Below are 23732 nucleotides of genomic sequence, written 5' to 3'. Positions count from 1 at the left end.
TTTATTCTACATGTATATTGAAAGACAATATGTACACGTATAGATGTCGCTTCGTACGTACGAGCTTCGACGCTTTTCCTGCTTCGAAGCCTATAGCTAATCTGCCCGTGTTTCAACGCATTGCGTTTGTCCTTTCACTCTACTCCCAAGCAACGATATATAGACTAAAGTGATTTTATGTCGGCGCTTCCGTAATAGACGTGGTTAATGAAAACGACTTGATAGCAGAGAGCTGTGTACAACCTAAGGCGATTAGGTCGGCGGGCAGACACGTTTGCGTCACCATCGTTCACAATGGGCCAGCACTCGCTTTCTAGCCCGCCCGCCTACGGAAACAAGAAGAAAAAAAAGTGGGGAACTGTTTAAACAAATAAGTTTTTTTTTTTGATGTTTCCTGTGGTCTTGCTAATTTCAGTTACTTCTTCAACAGCCCCCATAATATCGACAATGAAAACGAAGCACGGAACAAGAAAATATAGTTAGCTCCTACGAAACACGCCCTATGCATAATGGCATGAAAGCCAATAGTGAAAGCAGAGCCAGTAAGGACAAGCCAATGTCAAGCTTAAAACTTTCTACATAGGGAAAGCAACAAGAAACAAATAGGCGCCGCGTATTATTACATGCGTAATAAATGTCGTTGAAAATCGTGAAACCAGATCTATTGCTCCTGCCTAGAACAAGAATCTTAATATAGTATTAGGCATTTTTATGTGTAAAGAAATAATGTCACTTGACAATGATTCTGACTTTGCGATAGCTTCACTCAGCGTATACGAAGTTGATGTTCAATATCAATTAAATTGCCTATAGAACCGCTAATATTATCAGTAGCAGACGTAATGCTAAGTGTTAAATAACCCCAACATTTGCAAAAACAGGTTCTACGCTTTACTTAGCATTTAAAGCAGAAGGGCTTTCTTTCGAATTTGTGCAGACAGCACAAATTCGAAAGAAACTCACGAACAATGGGATTACATGGAGTTCGTAAAGCGATATGTCACGAGCCGACACATGGCAATGTGCTCTAAACATTCTAGATGTAACCATCGTTTAGATCCTTTTTATCGTCCATACGCATGCGTCTCGTTGTCCAGATTTATCAAAGCCATCCTGTAGTACTATACGACCATTACACTGCATAGGTTAAGGGCAGACTTCTACAAATTGGCTGGATTCAGGAGTCCGTCTAATCAGGTAAGACTGCAAACAAAGGATTGAACAAGTATGCGCAGCGCAGAAGAAGGCCACGTTTGAGACGCGTATGATGATCGACCCACTCCTCATGCCAGTTAGCCAGGTTCTTGTCGTTAAAAAGACAGCGTCCGTGTGGCTTCTTTATCTACATTTCGATTCGCAGTGGAATCGATTGTGGCATAGTCGTGAATAAGGCCAACACAGATTTAGCTTTCCGTACATCGGTTTTGTTTTCTATATTTTCTTCAGAGTAGAGATAGTAGTATGCTGTAATGATTAAAATAGAAGCAGAAACTGTTGGGAAGCGTTGTAGCCCATTTCTCCAAACCGTTGTCTTCGGATAAGTGTTTAAAAGGTAAAAGGTTTTTTTTTTGCTTGGCTGTATTTCTTTGGCTAATCCGGTTGTTTTAATCATTCATTCTATTCATTTTAGCTTAAGGATCCTCTATAGGCTCATAGGTGGCTTCTTTATGTGGAAAGTAGCATGATCTATTATAGCCTAAGGCGATTGCTGCTGTTGCTGCAATGCGCTCACTTGATTTACAGATGATCTCTTAAAATGAAACAGATATTTTTGATGTTATAAATCGCACCTCTATTTCTACTATAGACATGCTGTACGGTTCTGTAAAAAGCTTTTAGAAAGAACAAAACGGTCTTTCTTTCTGCTTCCTTTTGTGATATTCTCCGAAGGATTTTTCCTTTTAGAAATCCTGAAAGCCACGAGGATAGCAAGCGGCTCCAATGATCCAACTGTGCAATATATCGTCTCCTTTAACTATAATACAATACTATTGCCAAATGATAATGCAATTGAAGGACCGTCCTTCAATGTGGGATCTCATACCCTTTTTAAAAAACAACAGTGGTAATGCAAAGAGAAATTTTTGACTTTCGGTATATTGCTATTTCCCGCCCTTCGAAGGCGGTAGTTTACCTTAGATCTGAATAAATTTAACTTAAAACCTAGTAAATAAGTTTAACTTAAAACTGTAATATACCACTCTATCTACCTCACCCTAATCCAGCGCCTTCCTGACCTAATCCTACTGTACTGCTGCTACCTCTCTATCAGGATAGTCGGTAAAGTAAATTGTCAAAAGCGAGGTTTACTATCAAATAAAGAAAGACAAAACTGGCTTACATTTGAAAAATAAATACATAATAGTAGATTTTCGCTTTCATCTATTTTTCCATCATAACAAGTAACAAGTACAACGTTTCACGCCTAACACCATATAATGGTTGCTTTGTTTAGATGTACGTTTCTGTGTGATGCATATATTTAATGACACTGACAAAATACTCGGTATAGCAAAATCTGGATGGCCTTCCGTCAGGATATGTATGTTGTAAAGGGTTAACGCAACTCCAGCTGACAGGCAAATACTCACTGGCCTTCCCGTTTGGCACTGCTCGTTGAGTGTAACTTTACTGGCGCTGTTGGCTTCCAAAAAAGAAGGCATCGTTCTCCGATAGTTTATAGACAGTCGACCTTTATCGACGTAGTCCTGTAGCCACTGTTCTCGCTAGAATAAACCGATCCGCTTCGTTGGAGACATATGGTACCCCTTCTAAGCTTTACGCAGGAACCAACTTCTGTTTCGAAGGCTTTTCTCGTAAGTCAAACCACACCAACACAGTCTTCAGGGCTCACACAGTTCCCCACAAACCCCGCACAGCGGCAGTCTGGTCATCGAAGATGTCTTGCTTTCTGGTAAGTGAAGATAATAGGATCACTGAAGCCGATCACCACAAGACACGTTGATATTTTTAGAGATTTTTCTCTCAAGCGTTTCCAGTTAGCCCATATTTGGATTTAGCATTACGACGTTCGCTTGTTGTTTCTGACAACAGTAGCATATATATATCAAAATGGTGTGGTAACAAAGTATCTTAAATAACTCGAAGTTAAGTGCATTTGAAAAAGCAATCAAATCCGATGTAGACAATTATATCCCACTTTAAAAACATACTGAGTAAAAGTTGACAGTTACACGCCTAATTGATATGATTTTCCCAAGACTTCTAGCGAGATAAGTCGTCTTTAGGTAGGCATATCCATTCAAGGTGGTTTTTTTTCAAACTAACTCACAATTCTAGAATATAATATCTAGCTAATGCTGATTGTTGCGTACGAGCGCCTTGGGCACCGCACATATAATTATCCAAGGTCATAGTTTACTTGTAAATATTCTAGACATATGAAAAGCACTCCTTTCCTATATTAGTCACCGATTTAAAGCAGGTAACCCGAAGGTGTAAGGCTCTTCCATCGTTAGCACGAATAACGTTAATTTTAAGTTTAGCCAGAGATAAGATCGAAATTTTGCTTGGTTTCTATATAACTTCAGTTATTCATACTAATCGACGATATACGTTTTATCTCTACGTTCAGAAAAGCTTGCTTGTTCCTAAACGGACGATAGCAAATTGAAAAGTATACAGAAACATATAATGTGCATTTGAAATATGTATTCTATTAGTTGTGGTACTATACGTGGTACGATAAATCCAGCTTCCTTATTAGTTCAAAGTAATTTTCCAACCAAGGACATTCGATTTTTGAAGTGACCGCCAAATAAAAAATGATCGTTTTCTATGCTAGCGCAACTGTTTACCAAGTCCATGGTAACCGTTCATAAAAAGGCTGTAATAATTGATGAGACGGTATTCAGTTTTTTAACTAAGTAACTTCAACTAAAAAGCTTTTGAACATTGAAAAATGCTATAATAGAACGAAAACTCAACGCGAAAATCATTCACGAGAAATTCGTGTTGAGTAGTTAAATGGTATGAACGTCAGCTGACTATTTGCACCGTAAATTTCCGGTCCTGCGTGTCAAATCATTAATTAAGGCCATGCTAACAGCCCCACATTAACGGGATCTGTCCTTTGCAGCTGGACTGGATAGGAAAAAGAAATGGAAAGACCTCGTCCGAACGTAATCCCATTTTAAGACGGTTCTAAAGGTAAAATTTGAATATTATAGGTCCAAAAGCGCGCTAAGCGTCCTATAGAATGCTTTAGTATACCTCTGATAAAACGCAGTGTGAGCCATCTGCGTTACATCAAGTGTTATCCTTTATTATACTATACAGCTTAGCGTGCTATTTATTTTCTGTCATCAGAGTGAGCTCAACCAACTAAACCACGTACTTTTTACAATATCACACAACAAGCTAACAATCTTTAGCAAGAACTGTCCTAAAGGTGCAAGGGGAGCCTTTTCTGCATAGGCTAACGCGTTCTTCTATTCTCCTATTGTCTGAGAGCGAAAGGATTTTTGCTGCTCTTGAGCGGACGGTTTTTCATTTCAAATCGTAGGATATCGGTATATGTACAAACTAATCAACTGTTAGAAGGCAAAGAACTACTGGCTGCTAAGCTGAACGTGTGAATCCTTTACAAGCAGCTGTGTATCTCATTCAGCAATAACACTGTAATACGCCTGTTATTCTCTTGCCGGCCATCTTTTTTTCGCTTCATTGTAGCCGTCCGTTAGAAAGATGTTACGATTTGTACGGTTAGACGAACATGTACAGTATGTCTCAATGTTTGCCGGTCCCTGCACCATATATATATATATATACACCATATTATTAAGGCTTTCAAAAAATGGAAATTCTCAACGCGCCCATGTGTCCAGAGGAACGGACTGAACAAATCGAAGCTTGTTGGCCTAGGCATACTGATTTCGAAAAATCCACTCGACGAAGGTTTTGCGAAGCTCGGACCGATATTCGCTCCGAAGTGCTAAGAACAAGAAAAATGACTGCCGCCATAAGCGAGTGAAAGTTCATACGTACGCAACACAGGTTAATACGTTACTTATTATAGCCACGCTAACAAGAGCGTAATAATGTTACGTTTGTCTCTGAAGAAGCATCTTTGATAATATAATGAGATAATATAAGTAGGTGCTATATAAGGATTACCTCAAGTGTAGTACTGATAAGCAAATTTTAAAAAGTACGGCGATTATATTTTGATTTCAGCAGAAACGATAAACTAGTAAACAATACATGATTCATTCAAAGGGAAACCCTGCTCATGGACGCATTTCGGTGAGACTTTAATCTTGCCATCGTCTAATGAAGCGTTTGAGAACTTAGAAACCTGTTAAAAAAAAAAAAAAACTGACGGAAAAAGCAAAGCAGTGAATCTAGTTCCTCAAAAAACAGCATCAAAAAAGCCAAGGCGCCTGAGCCTCCTCACTAGTACACTAGGACAACTTCGCTCGGTTCTTACCTTACCTTAAGTCCATTCAGGGTCCTAGGCTATAAAGTTGGTCGGAGATGCTGTCATACACACAGCAGCCAAGCTGAACGGACAAGCTACAGTTGTTGCTATCGTTATATCGCAACATATTGTGCACCTCTCAGTTTCTCTAACAGGGCGAGTTCCACCGTTATGTAGCCCTGGTCCACGTCCGGCGGCTTATCCAGAAGCCCGTACGGCTTTGACCGGTGTGAGTCGTTCAGAATATGCTATTCGCTTCGACTAACCCACATGCCCCACAAGCGCCCGATAAATCGAGTTCTTCTAGGGCAGAATTTTTAAATTTAACAGCGTTTCGACTTCCTGCTAACCTGCCAGCCCAGCCGAACGATACAGCCGGAAACGCTGCGGATGAGTGAGCATGTACGAGAAAAAAGACAGTGATAAAGGATTAGTGTTGTGTGAACTCCTTTCCGCGCAAGGTCTAAATTAAGTACTGTTTGCTTAACAGGTAACCACCGTTCACGCATTTCCTGGTAGAATCGCTGAACACTATTCCGCACGATAGCTACTTCGCGTAGATAATAGTATCCGAATGAGAGAATAAGAGGAACTATATAGCAAGCATATACTCCTGTACCATCGATATTTTACAATAAAGCGGGGATCGAGCCAGCCCGACGGGCCAGAAGCGAAAAGACAAGAAGAAAAAACTTTTTTTTTTTTTATATTAGCTGCTTACTTTAATTAATAAATGATGCCCACTCACTCGTTCGAAGTTATATTGATTTGATCTGATCTGATCTGATCTGAGCGGTAACTATACCGATCGCGGTATGAAACGAAAAAAATCTAGACAACGACACTGGATGAAATCCGAGCCTATTTTTGAGGCACTAATCTTCACTTATTTTTGTTCGAAACAGATCATTGTCATCATAGTTGATGGTGAAAATGTATGCCATTAAATATTCAGTTGCAAATATAGATATAGTTTGCGCATGCGCGTTGAGCAGACATATTTCGTTTGTGCCGCCAAAGGATATCTTCTACCGCCGCAGTCATTCCACTGTCATAATAAACTTACTCATGCTATAGCCAATATGACACACATATGTAACTGGCGTCGAAGATGACTTTGGTCAATGTAACATTCCGTAACTGTCTGAATATTACTTTTGCGCTAAATCACATTGATATAAATGAGTGATCCGAGCATGAATATAATTTAACGACAAGTACCCCACGTTCCACTTAAAGCCACGATCTCGATCAATTCGTAGTATCGCTTTCTAAGCGAAACGATTTTCGCGAATAATATATCTGTGGGTCCATAATATTCCCTACCCAATAATTAGACGACAAGATAATTTGCTAGCATTATATATATAGTAATATAAAATTAATTGTGATTGTGTAATGTTAAATAGTGCTTTTGGTTAGGTATTACGCAGTGGACAAGTAAGCGATGTGTTTGAATGGTCGCAATAACCAAAATGGTTTACTGCGGCTTAACTTTGACTTGAATCCCTATTAAATACTATAATTCACTCTAAAGGCTCTGCAGGTCTGATTGGTTAACGCTATTCTTTGTCATGACATGGGGTACGCTGTTGAATACCCGTTTTCCTTGGCGGGGCGAATTACTGAACATGTACAAAGATCTGTGTGGGCTAACAAAATAATTATTTGCCCACTTGCGTACAGACGACGGCGATCGGTTTTTGTGACTACCGCCGCCACTGGAATCAACTGAACCAATGAGGCTCATTACCTATCATTAGAACAAGTAACGGAGATAACGCAGAGCATTTAAACATGTCTAAAGGATATGAAGCGACATCGCCTTGCTCCATACTTCATTAGCGATAATAAAATTAAAAGTACAGAACCGACATGATTTCTGCCCTGAACAGATAAACCGCCTTATGAGATACGGTATGCAATATTCAAAACATGGCATATCTATTCATTCATATTTCATAGGCGGGGTCAACGAAAAATGGTTTTTAAAGCTGTTAGCCGGTGTTCATTTTGATGCTCCAAACGCCAAAACAGGACGCGTTAGGGTGCCTGTAGAGGAATGGAGTGCTTGAATCTACTGCAGGCGATGATGAGACATACACACGAAGACGACGGCGAGCTGTTGAGAAATTCTAGCTGTTCAACAGGCCCTCTTGCTGTTTGTGGCCTGCCAATAAGAGGCAAAACCTGGGGCGAAATACAAGTGTCTCTCTAGAGACTAGTCTCGCTTGATTACATATAGACTAGTGAGATTATACAGTGTGAAAGAGACAAGGCGAGTTAAAAAGAGAGCGCCATACAGCAGTGTTGGGGCCTATGATGGTTTGCTGTAATACGGAAGTTAATGCGGACACAGAAATTAAGGGGCACACAAAACCTCCACTGCTGCGAAGCAGAATGGTGGCCTGACGGAATTGATGAGATAGGCTCGTGGTGTGTCATCCATCGACGCGTCGAGATAAAGCACCTTGCAACCCCGGGACTTCGTTGTCTTCCAGCGTTCTGTTCTCTGCTGACTTTGACGCTCCGGGCATAAACAAGCGCGGCAGATGTGAGTTGGCACTAGCCTGGGTTAAGCGAATTTTGCAACATCAAAGCTTAGCACGACTGCTGGCTACATAGCGGGTCCAACTTCTTTCTGATACCCCTGCTGTTGCCGACTGGCATATTGGCAGACGAGTGCTGGACTAACGCAGCACCCAGCTGAGAAGGAAGCAGGCAACGAACGCAAAACAACCAAAAAGGAGCCAAGAAGCAGATTGTCCTGCAGGATGAGCCGGGGATGAATTGCAGAAGGGTATTTCCGTAACCTGCTGCTACGCTAAACAAGTAAACAAGCATCGGAAGAACCGACTTGCGGCGCTGCGCGCCAGCGACCTGGCCAGTTTCGGGGTGTTATTTTTGATTAAGATGAGACGATTAGGGGATCTGCGTCATCCGCAACTGCAACAAGCTCACACCAGCGCTGTTCGAGGGAACGCTGGAGCTTGGAAATGGCGCTACGAGTGCTGGCACCAATAGCGACAATGTAAGCAACTAACGAGAAAGCCAAGTAGGGCTTCTCGACTCGTCGCTGCGTTTCCTTAAATGAAACGTCGAAACTTTCGAAACGATAAAATAGTAGGAGACAAAGGAACACGAGGCTAGATGAAGAGATTCGCAAACAATATACTTACGTAGTGTAAGGGCCGAGTGACGACAGCCATTCGACCTGTGTGGTAACCAGCAGCGTCACATAAACCATAAAGCAACCACCTATTATTTTCACTTATGAATATCGAGCGCTGAGGATTTATTCATCCCTGCCTTACGCGTGATCCGTACTAAACATACTCAAAACTATTTGGCCTAATCTAACCTAATCTAAATCTAACCTAAAGTAGATTTAGACCTGTACAGCCTGAACCACATTAGTGGCAGTTGTCCTAGCACTCTGTGCGCCCTGTAACCCCTCACCATAACCTCGCTACTGTCAAACTTATCGCTTAATTCCAGTTTTGTACGTGGGTACTTCTATCGTGCAGGTTCGTTAAACTAATTCAGTTATGTTGTTCCATTTCCATCCTTTAACGATATAGCTTGAATGATCCCGTTATCTTTTTTCGATCGTTGCCCAAGTATTCGACTATCATGTCCGAACACGATCGTCGTGCCACGTCTGCCTTTGCTATTGCGTGCTCCCATTGTCACAGGGCCATTGTTGTACTGCCATTAACCTGTTACACTGTTACGTTTATTTCAGAGCGAAGACTAAATTTTAAAGAATGTGACGCAAATATGAGGCTTCTTGAGGAGCCGATCGAGTAAGCATCGTGGCAATACCGATATTTTTAGAAACTCTCAACCTAACCTAACCTAACTACACACAAGATCCCATTCGATACCATGGTAGAATATGAGGAAATCAATTTTCTACTTATGGAAGCGTACATTGCATCGAGCCTGGAAGCAAAGCAAGTATGAAATGTTTCCACTTGAATGCTTCTTTGAAAATCCGTAACACTTACTAAGAGAATATCTCAAAAAGTTACTTTTCCGATACATTATACCTGCATTTATGCATTAACTTGTTTTCTTTGGGCGATTATGGTGTACGCAAGCTAACTATAGGTGACGTTGTCAATCAAATTAACGTTACGGCTAGACATAGCGTGCACGTAGAATATAGAACCTGTCAAACATGAACCAGAGCGTAGACTGCGCGGAGGAATCACGGCTAGCATTAAAATTTCGCCCTTGAGATACAATGCAAAAACAATTTTTGTGCTATTTTCATTTTTGTAGGTCTCTGCGTTCAATAACAGAAAAGCTGTACCTGATTCAGAGCTATTCAACGGGATAGTCGGTATCGTACTACAACGTTCAACGCACCGATTCAAGGTAGACAACCTATTTTTGTTTTGACAGTCGAAACCTTTGACAGTTCATTCAACTGTTTCGCTCAGTTGCATCATTTAGGTATTGCCTGCAGCCGCGACAAAACGGTTTGAGTCTGCAAAGCAAAGTACGCTTGACGATTTTCGATAACTTCGTAAAAAGAACACCTACAAATCTCGCACTCGACAGGTCTCCTGACGTCTTCTCGTTGTGTATATCCGCTCACGCTATTTGCTATCTTATGTATTGCGAATGCCCCTCGCATCCTACATTCTGGGGGGGCATTCACATGTTCTCAATAGCACCTTTGAGAGTACGGCCAACTGCATTCTGCTGACATATGCGATATGTATACAAGCTGCTTCAAGCACAGTAGCTGGCATGCTGCCTGTGTTTAATTCAATGTCATCACGTAAACAGCTGAAGAGCTTTACGAAACGCCTTTAAGTGAAAAAGAGAGTGCATTGAAGGTAAGGATCTGATACTGTTCGTGCTTCATAAAGTGGATAGCCAATACGTCGATCTATGGACGGATAATTTTTTAACAGAGACTTTATTGAAGAGCTGATTTGTCTAGGCTCTACCGTTCAATCAGCATATAAGATAATAGTAATAATAATAAGTAAATATTTAATGCGCATATAGATATATTATCGAAAACGTAAGAAGCAGTCGGAAGGGAGAAGTTGAAAGTCACAAGATGAGCTAACAACAATGTTGCTCTAGCGTTAGCCTTTGTGGAATGCGCAATCTTAAATTGACCTCGTGAGGGAAAGGCTCGATGGCCTTGTAGTTCATGATTTTCACTCCTGTTGATTTCGTAATTTGCAGCCTTTACCTTTCTATTCAGTCGCTGTAAATAGCTCGAGGCAATACAATGGCGAACTAAATTCAAGCCGTTTCATAAGCATCCGATCCGAGCGCATCACCGAAAGGGCAAACCGTACAGTCACTAATAGTCCCCTTTCAGGAAAAGCGCGATTTCACCAGTCGGTCATTTCCTGACTAACGCAAGAGTCTTGTCGTGCCGTGTCAAGTAATTATCCTTATCCGTCATGTGTGGACGTTAAGTACAACTCGAACCATAGATAGACACGTATATAGAGCTAGAACTTTTTGCATATGAAATACTGATAATGCTGCCATATAATGCTCGGTCTGCATGCAAGCCGTTGGACACCGCAATGCTTCCAAACTGAGTTTAAATTAACAAAGCAATTTTGGCTATTTACCCTCAGTTTGTCGCGATTTATTTTTAGGATAGTCTGTAGTAATGCGTCTCTATTTGGAAGTATCTTGTGTTGTCATAAGAACAGATTCATACGGTGATGAAAATACTGGTTGAGATGCTATTTGCGGTATCGCTTTCTTTTTTACTCTTCCTCTTTAAAAAAAGACAGCTCCTAAAGTTTGTCTCCTTTCATTGTGACTTCTCTGGTTCTTCATAGGTTTGTCGCTGATTTTGGCCTGTCATCGGTCCGTTAAACGTTTTGACAGTTCCAAACTACGATTATTGCTTGTCACTTTTTGTAAAGTTATTATGGCTGCTGCCTCTAGTTAACTTAATGCAGTTGTCATTGTTGCCTGTTTGGCTTCCGAGAATGGGCAGAAGAAGAGTCAATGTAATAACAATGCAAATCCTAGTTTGACTATGGCCAATGAAATAATACAGAACTATACTATTACAGCAATCTATCTCCAAACAAAATTATTAGCTATAGAAGCCCCCGACGTATCGGGCTTCCCGTCCTGTGCTGCTTCTCACTGTCATAGAAACCATTGACAACAACGGACCAGTCTGACGCTCCAAGATACACGGTTCCGTAGCTCAGTCTGCGCAAGAAGCGTCAGAATGTCCGTACCTTCTATTGAACATCTGCTCGAGACCAACGTACGCTTTGCCTTTCCTACCGTACCAATCGGCTTTTGACCGTAACGTCAATATGAACAGACACGTATCCCCATTGGGAAGGTTATCACTGTTTAATCTCGTTGATTGTTGATTTAAGGCAGGCAACGTTATCAAGACCACGGCATCAATATATAACCTTTTGAAATTTGTAATAATAAACGAGTTACTGACGTTTACTACTATTACATAGCCACTAGATAATTTTGCGTTGTGCAAATACGAACTAACTCGCTTATCCAGGATCAGTTTCTTGGTATGTCCTGTAACACAGGTATTTTGGGTTACAGTTGACACAGATTTCATTCATCTTCACCGTCATATCAACAGTATGCCAACCTACCCGTGAACATGACAATGGGTCTCCAGTCATCTTTGTTGGGCTGTACACCTGCTACGCGCTACTATTGCTAGTAATAGCATTCAAAGGACGACGACCTTGTCTCAAGGTTGTCATCCAATTGGTTCATACAATACAGAACAACGTTAGCCTATCAACATCGATCCGAGCAATGGTCGTGCACTCATCGCGTGCCTCGATGTCATTTTGAGTGTCAGCTACTACGGGTGACCCAACTGGTTTTTAACGGTTTGCCTGACCGCCTCTCCTTTTACCGATCTGCGGCAGGCGCGGCAGCAGTAGCAGGACATGCTATTTGATGGCATGCCGCAAATCGTACAGCAACGCCAAGCAGTCTGCTACTGCTCGTCACTGACAACAAGCTAGCAACGGCTGGACAGCGGTAAAAGTAACTGGGAGCCACTAACATACCCGGCTGAGATCAGTCTTGGGGATCCGAAGCCATTGCTTAAGCGATCCTTGCATTTAAATCTACATAGGGTGCACGTACGAAGAATGTAGCGCTTCTTCACATTAAAACTGGTAGACATTTGTGGCTTTGTGTAAACATTTTTAGAAGGGAACCTGTCCCCTTAAAGGTTCCTCAGTATCTGATCAACATGCCAAGCAACTCAGTGAACCTTGAGTCGTTCAATTAAGCTCGTCCACAGGATACTTTGGCTGGACAACGATTAGACTGCACTAATCATGTCCAAAATAAATACTAAGTTTCCATCGCTGTACTACCTGGCCTTCGAGTTAGAGGTTTCCCCCGATAGTTGCATCCGCTGGTGCGGCTTGGGACGACGCGTTCTCTCAGAATTTAAATGTAATACCAACGATCCAACGTAATGCCATTCGGACTACCTTTAGGCTTAACCACTTTTGACGGTCGTTTATTTTTTCAACGCACAAATAATTCTCGATGTTCCACACTTACATACATTCTGAGTCTGCTGTGTGATGCATCAATCAACGTACGCGTCCATTTCTGATAACTGCCTCATTTCGATCACCGCCGGTCTTCTAGATATCTTCTTAAGATTAACTTAGTCGACTGAGCGCAAAAACCACGTAATAAATTTCTCGAATTATCAACACGGGTATGTATAGAAATTTCTACAACCATGTATCTCTTGCACCAACAGCAGCAAAGTAAAGGGACTTATTTGACCTCGCTTGCAGTATTTGGCCTCGATGCTGTTCTCGCTGCTGGTAGGTGCCAGTAATGTCAAACGAGACTGATGTGATTGTTGGTTGATCTCAGTCTTTTAAAACCGATGCAGTCTCAAGGCCTCAGTGTTGGAATCAAGTTAATTTGAACTGATAAGGCTAAAGTTGTCGAGTCGCCCGCCCGGGTTTCCCATAATGATTTTAGTTATGCATTGAAAAGAAGACAGCGAACGGAACGCCTGAAAGTCGTTGTGTCATTTTCAAGCAATTCAGCTCGGTACTTCGATTCTGCTTTGTCTTGCTTCGATTATTCCTTGCAAACACTGGCGGTGTTAACAACAAACAGAAGAGAGAAAATCATTGATGAATTGCTAACTGGGTATTGCAAGGTGACAGAGTAAGCTTTAGCCGGTTGACCGGTTGAGGATCGACACGTTTAAGTGCCTGCTGCCACGTTGAGCCGAAGAAGGACTACGCCAAAGCCAATTCGTTGCCCTGCGTCCTATGTACAGTACTTATTACATACAATTCTAATACAATAAATAGATGTTCCGCTATTGAGATGCCCAAGCAATTATACGGCTACGCCACGAACGCACGCCTTTGAAAGCCCCCTATGAACTACATGACAAACACATCATACGCGGAATAATATGATTCTCTAGTTCTACTTAGATCTATAAATAGTCTTCATGAAGATATGCATTTACCAGCGAGACGATATTTTACTTCTACGAGTATTGAGAAGTTTTCAAAAGACGTTTTTTTCCAACAATGCAGCATTCTTCAAAATCGAACTGTATTCCCTAGCGTTGAAAAGCACCGATACACGAATATTTACGATAGATACGAAAACAGTAAACCAAAAAGCTTTTGTCCTGTTGGCCAACACCCTTTGATGCTATTGTGCTTCTAGTATTGCCTTTAATTGGCTCCTTGAGCCGATGTTCAAGAGTCACTGAAGCTAGTCAATCGATTGGAACTCAAGCCAAGATTCATTTTCAGGGTTGCATCAGTATAGGTTAGACGTGTGACTCGATTAACAGACACCTTGCATATAAGCTCCCATAATAAAGGTCCGTATTAAAAAATGGTCCATTATATAACTTACTGCTGGCGCTACCTCAAACGCTGACTCTAGCATAACACTAACTTTTATAACTTGTGCAGCTAGCGCTTGCATCCGAGAGGTTTTATAGACGTGAAGGTGATTTTTATTTTTGTGTTGATTTTCACAGGTTTCTTGTAGCTTCTATTTATATTATCTTTATATTCCTGTATTTGTATTGAATTTTATACATGGTCCATTATGATTACCGTTTAAATTAGGTCTACTATAGGCTCGTTGTCGTCCTTTTCGGATAGTGATTAATATGGCGCTCGCAATAGTTATTGCTCCTTGTGTGACGCATGACGTATAGTTGGCTTACAATTGGCCCCACCCTTCTGACAGTGTGGCTCCGTTTCGCGGCCACGCAATTCCAGTAGCCGTCAAAGTCTGACGCCAACAATTACCTCCTACTCTCCCCAGACTAAATAATCGTATGCATGGAATAATACTAGAACAATTTGAGTAGTTATGAAGTGTAATTAAAACGAATATTACCCGGTTTAGCTGTTACCTATGCGGGTCATACCGGCGTACCGCACGAGCTAGCAGGTTCTCACCACTGCATGTATGGATAAAAAGGTTGGAAACTAGAAAAGTTTGCCGCTGGCATTAGAAGTTTCGTTTGTTCGTTGGGGCTCATTATCTAACCAGCAGAAAGCAAGAATGATGTTTTTACCAGCAATCCGTTATTTAATCGCAGACACTGGCCGGGCCTCAAAACAGAACATCCCGGACGGAAAACTTCACTGCACGCCAGACGTCAATAGACGTCCGCAAGGGCAACAGCGGAAGTCGGTGCAATAATGAAGACTACACTTAGTAATAGTCCTGTGGACATTCCTCTATGGCACCGTTGAAACGAGCGCTATCTCCGGAAATTCTGAAAAGATTTGTAAGAAGACGTGCCGCTGTCCTACAACTGCGCCATTAAGGAGTGAAGAAAGAATTTGCCGTGAGCCCATACTAAATTTGCAAATTAATCTTCTGCTACATTTTAAGTTTAAAATTTCCTTTATTTGTTCCAGCATAGCTGAATCAACGCACCTTGTCCACCTTCACGCTATAGCTGTGACACGCAATGGGCACGTGGTTGGCTAGGCTTATTAACATTTCAAAGCCGATCGGACTGTAGTATTTATTGAAGCTTCTATCATGAATTTACTGCTGCTATCGTTATTATAAAATTAGTTGCACAATAAATTTGCCCAAGTGTTAAATAAATTCAGGGTAGTCATTTAAATTCCTTAGCAGACGATGCACACATCTTGCGTGAACAGTGACCTCCGTTGCGGTAGCTGAATAAAGTATATGTCCGTTTACTATTAAACGTAGGCTTCGCACCGTACACCCAACATAAAACAGGTCCAGTCAAAAAGCTTTCGTATGTATAGCTATTGTTCCGTAAAGAACTTTGTACTTACTTTCAATGAACTTAATACGCCTTCAATCAAATTAACGTTGCGTAACTTACTGAACTTGTAAGAGTAACCTAGTGCTCTCCTAGTGCTGCTAGTTGGATACAGGGTAATTCTAAAAGAATTACCCTATCGATTTATTTTTTATGAATATTCAAAACATAGCGAGCTCGCTTTCGGGTACGGGCTCAGTAGATCGAACCGAAATCGTTAGACATCCAGACAAGCCGTGCACAGATCTGCTCTTCTACTCGTGAACGTGTGCCAGTATGAATGTAGCACATCTTTCGCATCTGTATTAAATTGAGCAACAAGTCATTCTACGCGGGAGACATTGATAATGTTCGCACGACGTAATTGGTGACTGCGGTATTTGCGTTTGTGAGACCAGCTCCAGCAGTAAAAGCAGTTAATGGTAAAGGAAACGCTTAGGACGGCAATAATTCGGGATCCAGTCGATAATTATTAGGGGGATTTACTAACCCTCCTGGATTTGTATACCGCTTAAGCCGATGTTGAATAAGTACATCACCCAGAGCGATCTACCCCTTGAGAATCGCTTTCGGAGCAGCTGCCCTTCGCCTACCCCACCCACGTATTTCTACCAAATTACTATCGGTGCGTTTCGACGTAGATTAATAATACGAACAAACTTCATGACACATATATTTGAGTGCGAAAATTTGACTCTGCTGCATAAAGAAGCTTGAATTATTTAAGTCCCATGGGGCTTTATCTAGACCCGCAACATGTTTTAGCGCTTTAATGAGGTGCACGAATGTCACAAAATACATAGCTCTAGGGAGTGTTTTCTTCTAATCTAAATTATATATGACGTTATTACGTATGATTAACTGGATATATATATTTTGCATTAATAAGTCTTTACGTATTATTTTACCATTCAGATGCTAACTTTGCAGGCAGCCTGTTTCCCTGTACTTGCTCCCGACAAGAGCGCGAACGTCGAACTACCAAATGGGTGTTACAAGAGACTGAATCAATTTAGGATGTTTCTCTCTTTACTAGATTCAAAGTCCATGAGGTCATTTATGTTGCTGTCCCAGTTTTGCCGCCACCAACTATCAGCTACCAACAATGGTGCAGCGTGTTAGTTCACGACGTTGCCCCTTGTTTGTTGTTTATATTGCTGACGATAAGATGGGATGATGAGGGCAGAACAAAGTTCGTCTGTTTGCGGCTCACGTTCGCCTTCTGTACAGTGGCTTAACTAGCCTTCAAACACATCCTCATCAGGCCCCAAAAGTTGCCGACAGCTGTTAGTGTCCTCTTTAGTCACAGCAAGGTTCTTAGCATGAAGCATCGCGAATAAGCACCTGCAACGGAACGGTTGGACCACCGATGGCGTCTATAGCTAGCATCTGTATTCGACGTAAACTCAACGCCGCGAACCCGAAATCACTCCCTCGGTCATACCACTTGTCGATGTTAATTATGAAACGTACACCAAACAATTAGGAAGAAGGAAAACTTCAGAATGGGAAAAGCAAGATTTGTATCCTTACTAGTTTTATACAGGCGTTCAAGAAGTTAACGTCACAGGCAAAGTCCTCCAGAAAAAAAACGTGCTATGTTACTACCCACGGCATATATTAACTTCATTCTTTTTATTGTTAGAGCGCCTAATTTTTGTCAACAGTAAATTATATCGAGGCATTTGACTAATATATGATAATATGCAAGTAACAAACACACGGATTCTAATTCTACGCTAAATTTCTGAAATCTATTACTGTCAGATGTTCCGTGGTGATACGATTACCTTACTGATAAGACATCAATATTAATGCTATCTAGGTAGAACAATCAATGGGTCTAATCTAAGTGTCAAAAAACGGCGTACTCACCAGTTGGTTAATTCACAAGTTAGTCTATTGTACGATATAATAATTACGCTGTTCTTGCTTAAGCAGTTTTAAGCATACTTAGTGCATGTTTTAACCGTGTTTAAGGTCAACAGAAAGGCCGTAAGCAGGACACTAGAAAGCGACCTTATGTAGTGTCGACTTCTCACTAATGGCTCCTGGCCAAGGTGTGGTGCTTGTATAGGTACGTATCATAAAAGCGAAGTGTCCAGTACTGGGCTGGCTGAAACAGATCGGCGTTGATTAGCGGTGCGTCATAGTTAGCTCGCGCAAGTCGATTATCAAGTAGCAGCTTTCGAACAACAGCAAACGATTGTAAGGGTCTTGCAGAGCCGTTCAGTAGGCGACACCTGGAGGCTAGTGGAGGTTCTTATGGGCATCGATTACGCGGTAACTAGCTTCTAACCCCCTCCCCCCCCCTCTTATCCGGGTCTCCTCACAGCATTTCCACACACGGATGTTCTTCTTCGCTTCGCTATAATTAGATGTTGTTCGACTTTCCAGCTTGTTTCTATCCGTTATGGCCTTATTATCTCATCTAGCAGAGCCCTCCGGAGACCCATAAACTAGGACATGCCGCTTTGCTTTACCTACCCGCCGTCCGGCGGCTCTTGGTAATCGAAAGCTGCCAGAGCTTTATGTACTTCGTCTGTCTTATTGCCCAATAGTTAACTGGCTTATTTGACATTTTGGAAATTTGCGGTACCTTTTTCCTCTTTTTTGAACGGTTGACCGCTTTTGATCGTTCTCAAGAAAACATAACTACTTTTTGACTCCGCAGGGTTAGCTTTCTTTTTATAAGTGGCATATTGTATATCTGTTTCTAATTTTCTTATCCAAGATGCTGGACATATACAGGCTTAGATGTACATGAATAAATCTAAAGGTCCATTTAAAAGATTCGCAAGTTGAAAAAATTGTAATATTAAAAGCACTCTAGCAAAACTCAGACGCCGTAACGCCTTTAAGGGTTGCGAAAGTAACCAATTCAGTAAATGATTGATGGAAATGTAGTTCTATTGTAATCACTCGAAATGCGTGTCCGTACGGCCCTGTTAATCGTGCTAGCTTACTAAGAATTTGGAATACTTGCAGAAAAATGACGGACGTTCCAACCAAGTCTCTCTATGTTTCTAGGGAAAAGCCTAGCCACCATGGTATTTACTTGATAGAAGTAGCTACCTAGAATTAGGCACGTTATATCGACGATGTTCAGTAGGGCTTCCGGAAAATTACCTGTTTTCATAGGGGTCGCTGTACGAGTGATAAATAACATGGGATGCGACAAATACGTTTGTATTTATGGCTTATCTAGAGGCAATATTTTTGAGGCATACAGCTTCTATTTTCAGAGATGGCGAGAGGGTTTTTTTTGTAGCGGCTAATTCGACGGTACCCTGAAATCTTGCTTTTGAATAAAATAAATTGACCTAATATGCTTCACATGCTTATTTTAATGTAGTTTAGGACCTTTTTTCAACATGTTCGTAACAGCTGCCTGTAAATAACACGATCTGAAGTTTCATATCTTCAAATTTTTACTTCATGGCTTTTACTTTTATTCCTCTTTCATGAATTAAGTATATGATATGGCTTGGACCTAATTTAAGTTCCGATTGGGAAGCATTCAGATATGCCGAAGCTCATGCCGTTTAACTTTCGTCACCAGTACTACTAAGAGCAACAAGTGTACGATAATAAAACTTATTATGCCCTACTATACTAGGCCTCGAAAAAATGATAGGAGTTGTATTCTATGTTTGTAAATGGTATTACGTGCGACATCTGTCCTTAATACTTGCAATTACACGAAACGCTGCATACAGTAAGCTCCATCCTTGAGTGGCACGGGGTGCGCTCGCATTACCGTCGTTTTTGTGATACATTCAGAAGGTCTCAAGGGATGTCCGCCTTTACGCGTCTTGGACATTTGCCGTACGTAGTTCCCTCGTCCGACTATCCCAGTCGTTTGTCCTACAGAATCTTAGGCTAAGACCACGATAAACTTTAGACCAGAACCCCAGAGCTGATTCCCTTTGCGCTCGTTCCTCTATTTGCCGGGAATTTACAGGAGTTCAGAGTGGTTATCCTGTTTTTGTGTGCACTGCGTATATTCGTTGTTTCATATTCGTGTTTGTTGGCGAGTACTACAGCATAATTGTCTCTGAGCTGTTACCATTCGGCGACGAACCCCCCGAATCGCACATGCCTTGGTTAATTAATTCACCACATTAGTCTGTGAGGCCATAGCTTCTGTCTAGGCTATCCTTTAGTGGAAACAGGGCGCTGACTATCGCCGATCGTTACGTCGTTGTTATATTAGACTGCTCTGTTTAGATGACCAGGGTATACATGGCTCAGTTATATTAACGGCGACCACCTCCAGTTCACAAAAGACCACTGCGTCTAACGCTGTTTGTCCTGGAGTCCTTACATGCTACATGCAGAAAGAGAGTTATGCTCGTATATCTGTACGAAGACGAAGGATAGCAGGGACGATGCGCAGCTACTAACAGGACTTCACTTCATACATATATATATATATTACATATTATATCATTAATGGCTCCCAGTGCGCCGGTTTACATATGGTTAAGGATTGCGGTAATACATTCACTCACACGCCTCATTCGTTGCTTTGGCACCACGGTCATTTTTCAAATAAATTAATAATGTGATAAGAAGCGAGCAAGGCTTGCTTTGCAAACGATCTGCGATATAAAATATCGCTTTCTAGTTCTCTTTTATCAGAGAACGTTATGTTTAGGCAAAACGACTTTGAAGCATATTCCCGAACTGCATGTGCTACGGTCACATAAATGTAAGTAGGTTTTTTTGACCTATAAAGGCCCACATCTTATACACCATCAAAATCAAATGTGCACATTGAGCTTCCGTTGATTCTAACCAACGAGCTAATTACTCTGCCGTAGTCGAGATATATTACTATGATATTTTAGGCTTCCATAGCATGTTTTCAAGTAATGCCTAACAGCGACTGTGTTTTGGCAGACGACTTATCGTTTTACTTCATGGCGCAGGACGTACTCGTTTCGGGCGAGCTAAATCTGTTTGAGCAGTTCTCACTGTTTGAATTTCGGCGACTCCGCATAAATGCACCGCTATTTCGTGCCGCTTTCGATTCTAGAAACTGTATCCTAAGCTGGAAAGAAACGCGTGTAATTAGCTCACTGAAAAACGATAGAGACTTAAAGGCAAATGTTATATCTGCTTTCTACTTTTGTCGAAAGTCCTGTTCAATCCGTACTATAGTACATATGATATGATACCTATCGCCGAATTGTCTTCGATCGTCAGTTTCCATCATTGGCTGTCTAATTACTAAGTAGCAGGCTGGCATGATTTGGTTTTCTCTGTCAGAAGCAAACACTTTGCACCGACCCGCGTTTCGCTTTTATAGCCATTTGATGTCTATCAATAATCATTTGAAAGGGTCATTTAATACGATTTTGTTCCGGTCAGGACAATCCGGCGGAATGCCCTTATTTCATAGTCAACGTCCTTTTTAATTAATTTGTTGCACCGCTATATAAACTCGGGCTCGATCTGATCGACTAAATATCAGCTTGGCTTTATGGTTGACTGACAGGAACGAGCAATTTAGGGCCCCATAATTCCATTGATAGCAATATACGTAGATTATACTCACAATAAACTAACTAGATACACGGTGCTCTTCCTATATTCGCTTAGCCCTTTGCTAAGCGGACCCTCGACCCAGAGTGCTTCTTAATTTTCGACTCCGAGGTCTTTGCGGTAAAAAGTACGGAGATCGTGACGAATACGTACTCAATCTCATAGCCATGCAACTTCCACCGGATAACGTTTGTCGGGCTATTCGGTACAATCAACGCCGACTTATACGTTACTTCTAATACTAAACAAGACAAAATGCAATCTGGTCAGTGAAAAACCTTGTGTTGTTTTTATGACTTCAATTATTACCTAAACTCGGCAAACGGGACAAAATTCATCAGCTTACTTCTGGTCCGAAGTCGACGATATTCTTTATTATCAGAAAGAAAAATGTTCATGAGGCCCAGCGGAAAGCCATTACTGAAGTTTAAATTTAAACAGCTGAGGTTTATCAAAGTGATGCAAGAATCAGTTTTTGATAATTGTGAATTCTCAATCAAAAAATGGCTATTATCGATGAAGTTCAGATAGGTAACCACGGCCGAGTTTCTTCCAAGTTTTTAGTTCGTGCCAGATTTTTTGGCCCTATTTTGATTTTAAACTCATATTTTTTAGGGACTATATATAATTCGACCAAATCTTTGTATAGTGCTTCAACAGGTCAGCACGATGTTAACCCCCTAATTAGTCTGCGTGTTGAAAAAAATAATAGCTTGAAACAGACGTATAAGAGGTTTAGACTTCATATTGAAGCGGCCATCGTTGCGATCGGAACTTGTGTAGAATAAAGATGACCATCAAGAACCATATCTTCGCAATTTCGCTCAGATATCTGTTCTTGTTTAGAGACAGTGTCAGAATTAATTACGACCCAAATCGGGTCACCTCATACATACAGATATAAATTAGTTGTATTAAAATCGACACTCGACCTTAAAGGCATGTGTCACACACTTGATGCAAGCGATTAATTAGACTGATAACATACATGTAATACTTGTATGCCAATTCATTATTATTACTATTATCAACTATTTCGTTCCTTTAATGCAATGTCTATATATATATATATATATATATATATATATATATTGATAGGGAAGGGCCTGTACCAAGTTCGGATCAACTGAGAGTTTCCGCTGCAGTACCTTAAGCGTTATAGACTAGGTTTAACTAAAATCACATCAGGCATGGGTGTTAACAAGCAGACAAGTGTTGATCTTATCTACGTAGGCCAGCTGTCATCGTTCTTGAAAGGTTCAACTTTCTGAGGTCCGCTATTCATAGCAATCGTTACGCATTGGGCCATTTCACCGACTCTGAATAGTTAGCTTGACACCAGTCGGGTCTTTAACATCCGCAGCAAAACAGCTTTTGCTGGATGGGTGGAGTCGCAACGATGCCCGAACGATTGATCGCGCGTTGCCAGTAATGGAACGTAAATTGTGAATACTGGGTTGTTTCTAGCAATCCTATAAGTAAAAACGGGAACATTGTAACGTTCTCGTTTTCATTAACTTCACGCTCTATACGATATATATTAGCTCTTCGTACTATTGTCCACCTGTAGAAACCTCAATACGGTAAATAGGGCTGTCAGCGTAGTCTACACTTTTCAAACGTTGAGTTATAAGTCTCAGTTTACGTTAGTGATATATGCATTCTTTCAGGAAGATCACTGGAATATCTAAAGGAATGTGGAATAGATTTCGTAAGGATGTTGATAGTTAACAGGCTGCTGTGGTCCATATCCGCTGTTCACAGAAGCGCTGAAATCGTTCGAACGCTTTCAATTCAGTCTGTATGCCGTTCCCCTTTATTGCGAGGGCCGCCGCCTTCCGAACATTGCTTTGCCCCTATCTGCAGTTATCCATGAACTGCTATAATCCAATCGACGGAACTTTCTTCAGCGTCAACCTTTTCGTCACCCGTCAGCGACTACGAGGTACATCCGCATGCACATTGACTCTTACGCCGGCTAGATGACGATGTATGTTCATTCGCTTTGCTGGCAAAGTTGCTTTTCCACACTTGATCTAAACTAATCGTACCCATCTCTCCAGATCTCTTGTCCTGCTAGCCCTTCATTTGGGCGGCGGATGGCCTTCCTTCTACAAATGTTACGTGTGGTAATGAAACCTCCGCACATGCGAGACGGTGACCTCTATTTTTAATGCGGGGCCAACCGAAGGCCTTCTAACTTCTGGACGATAACCGCAATGCTGCAAGGGAATTGATAGACGGTGATCAGCGGCTGAAAACAACTCGATTCTATGCTTGTTCCTCGGCTTTAGTCGACAATCGTGACCGTTGCCGGTGTTATCACGGCGCCTACAACTAGCAGGAACTTAAAAAGATCGATGAAAGTGGAAGAATCAGAAAGCGGTTCTTGTTCTGCCAGAGACCATGGCGACGATCTTT

At 41.4% G+C, this 23732-nt stretch overlaps 1 protein-coding gene and 3 long non-coding RNA genes across 8 annotated transcripts in view; 2 read left to right on the top strand and 2 right to left on the bottom strand.

The window, feature by feature from the left end:
- LOC147758582 (uncharacterized) overlaps positions 1-660 on the top strand; it is a 45937-nt gene extending 45277 nt beyond the window's left edge. For both annotated transcript variants that reach the window (XR_015324914.1, XR_015324913.1), the window contains exon 4: positions 416-660. This is a non-coding gene — a long non-coding RNA (uncharacterized LOC147758582). The remainder of the gene's footprint in view (positions 1-415) is intronic.
- Positions 1-23732, bottom strand: part of LOC111247197 (uncharacterized) — a 183087-nt gene that overhangs the window by 110909 nt on the left and 48446 nt on the right. The gene's annotated exons all lie outside the window — the stretch shown is intronic.
- On the bottom strand, positions 2366-8516 carry LOC147758581 (uncharacterized). Its single transcript, XR_015319092.1, has 2 exons — positions 5455-8516; positions 2366-2936 (listed from the first exon to the last, which is right to left on the bottom strand). It is a non-coding gene; the product is annotated as an uncharacterized LOC147758581 (long non-coding RNA).
- LOC147758579 (uncharacterized) overlaps positions 8723-23732 on the top strand; it is a 46048-nt gene continuing 31038 nt past the window's right edge. The window contains exons 1-4 of one of the 3 annotated variants that reach the window (XR_015319069.1): positions 8726-8967; positions 9186-9400; positions 9728-9823; positions 15054-15528. This is a non-coding gene — a long non-coding RNA (uncharacterized LOC147758579). Of the gene's footprint in view, positions 8968-9185; positions 9401-9727; positions 9824-15053; positions 15529-23732 lie in introns of those variants that run through there. The other 2 variants (XR_015319078.1, XR_015319082.1) reach the window with 2 other exon arrangements.

This window comes from Varroa destructor, unplaced genomic scaffold (assembly GCF_002443255.2).
Source record: "Varroa destructor unplaced genomic scaffold, Vdes_3.0 BEIS01000001.1, whole genome shotgun sequence".
Lineage (NCBI taxonomy): Eukaryota > Metazoa > Arthropoda > Arachnida > Mesostigmata > Varroidae > Varroa > Varroa destructor.
The sequence above is the reverse complement of the archived record's forward strand: the minus strand, read 5'-3'. Positions and strand labels throughout refer to the sequence as shown.